Source organism: Mercenaria mercenaria, chromosome 9 (genome assembly GCF_021730395.1).
Source record: "Mercenaria mercenaria strain notata chromosome 9, MADL_Memer_1, whole genome shotgun sequence".
Taxonomy (NCBI): domain Eukaryota; kingdom Metazoa; phylum Mollusca; class Bivalvia; order Venerida; family Veneridae; genus Mercenaria; species Mercenaria mercenaria.
Window position 1 is genome coordinate 72,948,117 of NC_069369.1, and position 6,006 is coordinate 72,954,122.

Consider the following 6,006-nt stretch of genomic DNA (forward strand, 5'->3'; position numbering starts at 1 on the left):
AGAATGCTCAAACCTATAGTGTTCAAATTTCCATTCAAGATGCTATATGAGAGCTATTAACACTTGTTGAAGAAAAGTTTGATTTAATCATTTATTAACGTAATGAAAATATCTTTCATTTCATCATATCATTTTTCATTTTTCATCTCAATCATCTGTGAAGATAAATGTACTGGATATGATACATATTTGGTGAGGGGACACTTCTATCACGTTTGAACCAATTCCTTTGCCTCAGGGAAGTTTTATATGTTTAACTTGGGTTTACGCAGAACATTGATCTGAAGCAAATATCGCACGTACGCTTTAAGAATATTTTCATCGAAATTCTTAGCTGAAAAAGGGACACTAAACTGCCGAAGTGATATATGTTATGTTTTTAAATATTGGTGTAAGGTGTTAAATAGGTTTTAATACTGGCGAAGTTATAAATACGCTGGAAGAAAACTTCAGCCTTTAGTGCGGCGCGAACTGCGAATTCCTACTAAAGTCTTATTCATCAGCTCTGGCATATATAAAATGTACATAATTTTGCATTAGGTATTTCATCTTACATTTAATGTCTAAGGTATAAGGAATTAGGTATTTCATCTTATGTCTAAAGATTTATATATTCTCTATTTTGGCTATCGTACTTTATAATAAATAAAGTATATAATTTGTATAAATATAGTTTTCAGTTACAGACATAAGTTAGTTCAGAGAACACTAACTGCGCAGTTAACAAAAGACGACGCACAAGATCTGTTGTCAGAGCCCTATAAGTGCAACTGCGCATTTAGTGTTTGCACAGCCTTTAGCGTTTATCTTTGTACTATCATTGAAGTCTCCTTCAATGGCAGAGTGAAGGAGTCGTAAGCTCCAAACAGCCCTGGCAAATATCATTTCCTAGGTATATCGTAAGAGGCGACAAAAACGGGCTTTAACAACTGAAATATGTCCTGCACTACATTCTAGCAGAAGGGCAGTTTTGATCCCGAGCATTGTGTTGTCCAAAATCCTCCTCCTGTAAAACAAGGTGTCAGTTACTTTTACAACTGGTACTGGTGGGTTAGTTTACCCAGGAAAGGTGTATAAACTGAATGTCTTAGCATGACGTGAAAGCGACGTAAAACCAAACATTAACTGGCCAGGAAACTAGTGCAATTTGAATGGAAACGTCGGTAAAGAAAAGAAAGTAATACATTTTTTTAGTGTTAAGAATATTACATCACTATTGACCCTGGTCAAATGAACCAGACCTGCTAAAACTTTTTCATTTTGTTTTGAGTGTATAACAAATGGGTTTCATTTAGTTTGTTTATGGGCAGTAATGAAATATATAATCCGGCAAGACAACAAACTGAAATAAATCACTAGGAAATAAGAAATCGGTTTTATTGAGTCTGTTTATTGGCAGTAATGGAATACATAATGCTGCATATGCCCATTTGCGCCTGTTAAAGCCATCCTCTTATTTTAGGAACTGTCAGCCAAACCCCGACTTCCTTTTACAATAAGCATATTTTAACTAAGTCATGGCCATGGATTGGCTTTGTAAAATAAAACCACAACACCATATGTACAACGTAACATGTTTAATAACAATCATAGGTCTGGTGACTATAGGTTTAGTACTTTTTGAGATATACATGACATATACGGACAGACGTACTGACAAGAACAATTTTAGGTCTCCAATAAAACAGCAAGAAACAAGAGCTGTCTGTTGACGGCTTACTCGGCTATTCGAAGAATTGATGGAAGTATGGGTTCAAAATATTAACAGAGATTTTCTGACAAAAGATAAAAAATAGATAAGACAAACAATCTACCTGTATTTGTGGATCTAAATATATCTTGCACTATATGGCAATGTGTGGCAATGAAAGTAAGCAAGTGTTTTAAGTTTCGAAGTTATATATCAAACATTTTAGACAAAATATGGAATTGTGTGCGAAACGTAACTAATTTCTATCCCAAAAGAAAACGCCATAACTGAGATAAAGACTTTGTCCTAGTTATGTAGTCTCGCCTACATATGTATACTATGATGGTAAACAAGTGGTCATCAGAAAAAGTTGTTTAAAGGGTAAACGTCATTTACAAACTGCTGAATTCTGTATTTAGCAAATAACCTTTAAAATGGAATAATTTTCATATGTTTCTCGAGTGTAAGGTGTAAAACATGATAAATTATTTCATTATAGCTGGAAAAAGTAGATAAATTATTTTACAGAAATAAGTAAATTCATTTCAAATGTGTATCTAAAAAATATTAAATCCGCCATTTTGTTTTTGTCTTGCCATGGAAACAAAATGGCCGCCAATTTGGCCAAATATTTGAATGCTCATAACTTTCTCATTTTTATTTCGATTCTTTCACTTCTTTAAATGAATAAAGAAATCCCAGCTGATGAAACTAAATTTAGAACAACGTTGCCTTTCCCTTTAAAGATATTTCTATTCCTGACTCTAATGGCTTCAGAAAGGGATCAAATGCCCCGTGTTGAAACTACAGACAATGTTTGATGAAAATTCAGCAGAAGACTTCATGAAAAAATGTTTAAAGGTATTTCTGTGTTTAGCTCTAGAGGACCCTACAAGGTGACCATTGCGCGTGTGGGAATGACCTTATAATGGAGGTACAGACCTGGTTTGATCGAGAAACGTCATGCAGTTCATAGCAGAAGTCGTTTAAAGCTTTTTTCTAGTTTTATCTCTAGTGGTCACCAAAAGGGGTAAAGTGCCACAAGCAGTAATCGTTAACGTCCGCCAATTTTGTTTCCCTTTTGAGAACTAGGCAAATCTAACTTTTGATAATACACAAGATATAACACCTAAGAGGTAATACGTAACATGTAAGAGGTAACTGATAAAAACTAAGACAAAATGCCCCTAATAGGCTTCCGTAAAGTTCTGTACGTTCGGATTAAAAAAAAAATCTACAATGTAGAATTTGATTAAACGCTGATTTTTAAAACTTCAGAATATACTATAAAATTCAGCAAATAAAAAAGATAGGGCCGTGTGCTTGATTTTTTGCTAGACTGATCTGAAAATAATTGGACCTCACGCAAGTTTTCATAATGGAAGTCTATAGAAAAATCACAGTTTTCATTCCATTTTTTGCGAATAGAAAATTTTCTGCAATGTAGATTTTAATGTAATTTCTCACAGTTGTAGATAAACATATGGCATATAATACTGTGAAATAAAATGTATATGTTCGTGTGCTTGGTTTTGAGGTATATATCCATGATCCGCACATTGTAAGCTGGTTTTAAGACATGATTTCGAATTATTTAACATGTCAGATGTTTTAATATCATATTTTTACTTTGGAAAGATAGTAACGTTGCCACTGTAATAAATTTACTCATGGATTGCCATTAATTCGAAAAATGATTTTCATTTCCGTACGCCGAATCCAGGCTTTATTCTACTTTATCCGGATAAAAGACGTTACGTCATCACTTCCGGTTTATCAAACGTGCAGAACTACCTTAATCTGACCTGCTACTGTCCGAAAACGACATGATATTATTGTAATTTTTATCCCGATTCTTATCCCAAATGAAAATACGTGGATGTGGTGGTCGTTTTTAAATGAATAATGTTTCTGAGAAAATATATTTGCTCAAGTTTTCATTTCACTGTTGGTAATTATTGCAATATAATAAGATTGCCATTGGCTAGTAACGTCTGGACAAATTGACAGATGAATTAAAAAGAATGTCTATGATAGAGTGAAGGCGGCTTTAGAAACAATACCGACAGCTATATAAATATTTAAATAAGTTGAAACAAAATAAACTTGTTGCCTTGGTCGTAAGAAAAATCTCCCATCTATTACAGAATTTGTATGAAAATACATTTTGTTAACATTATGATATTGGAAAGCTACAGAATTTTAAGCTGATAATGTATCTGATAATATTAAAGGTTCGTTCTAAAGTCAGTCATTACATGCAGTGCACTTAATAACGTTGTGTGGACATGAACAATACCTCTTGCTTCAATAAACGGACCCATTAGCGTAATTCCTTTATTTTCAATAGAACCGTCTATAGTAACCGGATATTGGCGCTTAGCTTTTGGAAATGGCTAAAAGCATTCCATTTGACGCAATCTGTTTGATTCATCAGGCAGACCACCGGTTTTCCAAATATATCTTTTCTGCTAGTACTTATCTTTAACTGCCCTTGCAAACTGGTACTTTTATTGTTGCAAATATTGGAAGATCATTGAAATGATTAATGAAGAGGTAAATGATTCAGACAAAAAAAAAAAAAAAAAACAATATACTTCAAATTATGAATTTATACTGTAGGGAAATCCACTTTATTATCAACGTGACAGAAAATTACAGTGGAAAATAAATTTATTTTGTTTTTTGATGAAGAACTTTGAATTATCATTGAGATGAATAGCGTACTAAATGATAAAGCTTTGCCGATCTACCATTTGCGTGAAACGGGGTGAAAATTGTAGTCCCGTTTTGTCCTTAATAGTAATAACATTACTAAACATTTAAGTTAACAAGCATGTAAGAACGTTACGTCACAAATGATAAGATTAAATTTTACTGAATGCATCGTGCGTCTACGTAAACAACATGATGTGTGGCTTCTTTTTCGTTTACGTGCGTCTGTTCCCTGGGTTTTGATTACAATGTATATTGTGTTAATGTTCATATTACAATGTAAATGGATGTAAAATTAAAAGAAAATGCGCTTTTTATGAATATGGAATACATTTTACCTCGGAGTTAGACAATTTTCACATTTTCACGAGCGCGTTGCGCGAATGAAAGTACAAATATTGTCTCAATTCTCAGTGTCTGAGATATATTCCACACTGAGTTTCACGATTAACTAACAAATATCCTTTATGGATAACAAAGTGATTCAGAATGAAATACAGACGTGTGTTCAGATCCAAATTGCTTTTCTATCGTAAATTATCGCATGCACATTAGTGGAAGCGGCTATTGTTGAATAAAGTACTTAGTCGACATTAGAGAGGAATATATTCATGCTATTTGTCTAGCCAATTGTATTTAATAAAATATTATTATTATAATTGTTAAAAATAATCTTCATTTTTGTTCAGAAAATGTATGTAGGATTCTTCCTTGCAAAGCAACAAACACGCGAATGTCGTGTTCTAACCCGGAAAAAAGTATGTTACAGTTTCATTTCAAAATGATGTTATCAAATTTATAAACTAAGACCTTATCAATTTCTTAGTCTAATACCAAAAAGAAACGACGTGTGATCTTAATTTTTATAGGACCTGTAATCGTTGTGTAATATTTTAAGACCAAATGATTATGTATTTGAATATTCTATGAAATAAATAATCTCAAAGATGTCATTTGGAATCATTAAATTTAAAGAAATGATTTTGAACATGTTTGTATACATCTTAAAGGCTTATACTCTGTGTTTAAACGTATACATGGGCGAGATTTAATACGCCTGCACAAAATGAGAAAATGACATCTGTCTTTGAACAGAATCATATAGTGCTTTTGTTAATCCACTCGTCTTTAAAGAAACAATGTCATTTTGAATCATCATCTATTCATGTAACACTGTCTCAGAATTTTCAAGTTTCTGATATAATAAACATTTAAAATATTCTAGACCCGTTAGACAACGACTGACATACAGAATGTTACTAAGAGTGATACGTGGGTACTTTAGAGTACAAGCATTTAAGACGCTAGCAATATGTATAGACATATGTTTTGCAGATTTATTAAAGCATTGGTATGAAAGAGCACTTTTATTAACATTTTAACTTTGTAAAGCTACAGTCCATTAAACGGCTCTGACTTAGATTTTGATATACCTTGTAATTGTATTGGTTTGTTCTAAAGCTGTTCATTGTCTGCAAAGTAGGCATTTGTTGACGTTGAATATTGCTTATTTTCAAGACGCCTTTCAATAAACGGGACTATTTGCATGTTTCCAATATTTGCAAATTAACCGACAAAGCGAACTTGCAATCACCCAGATA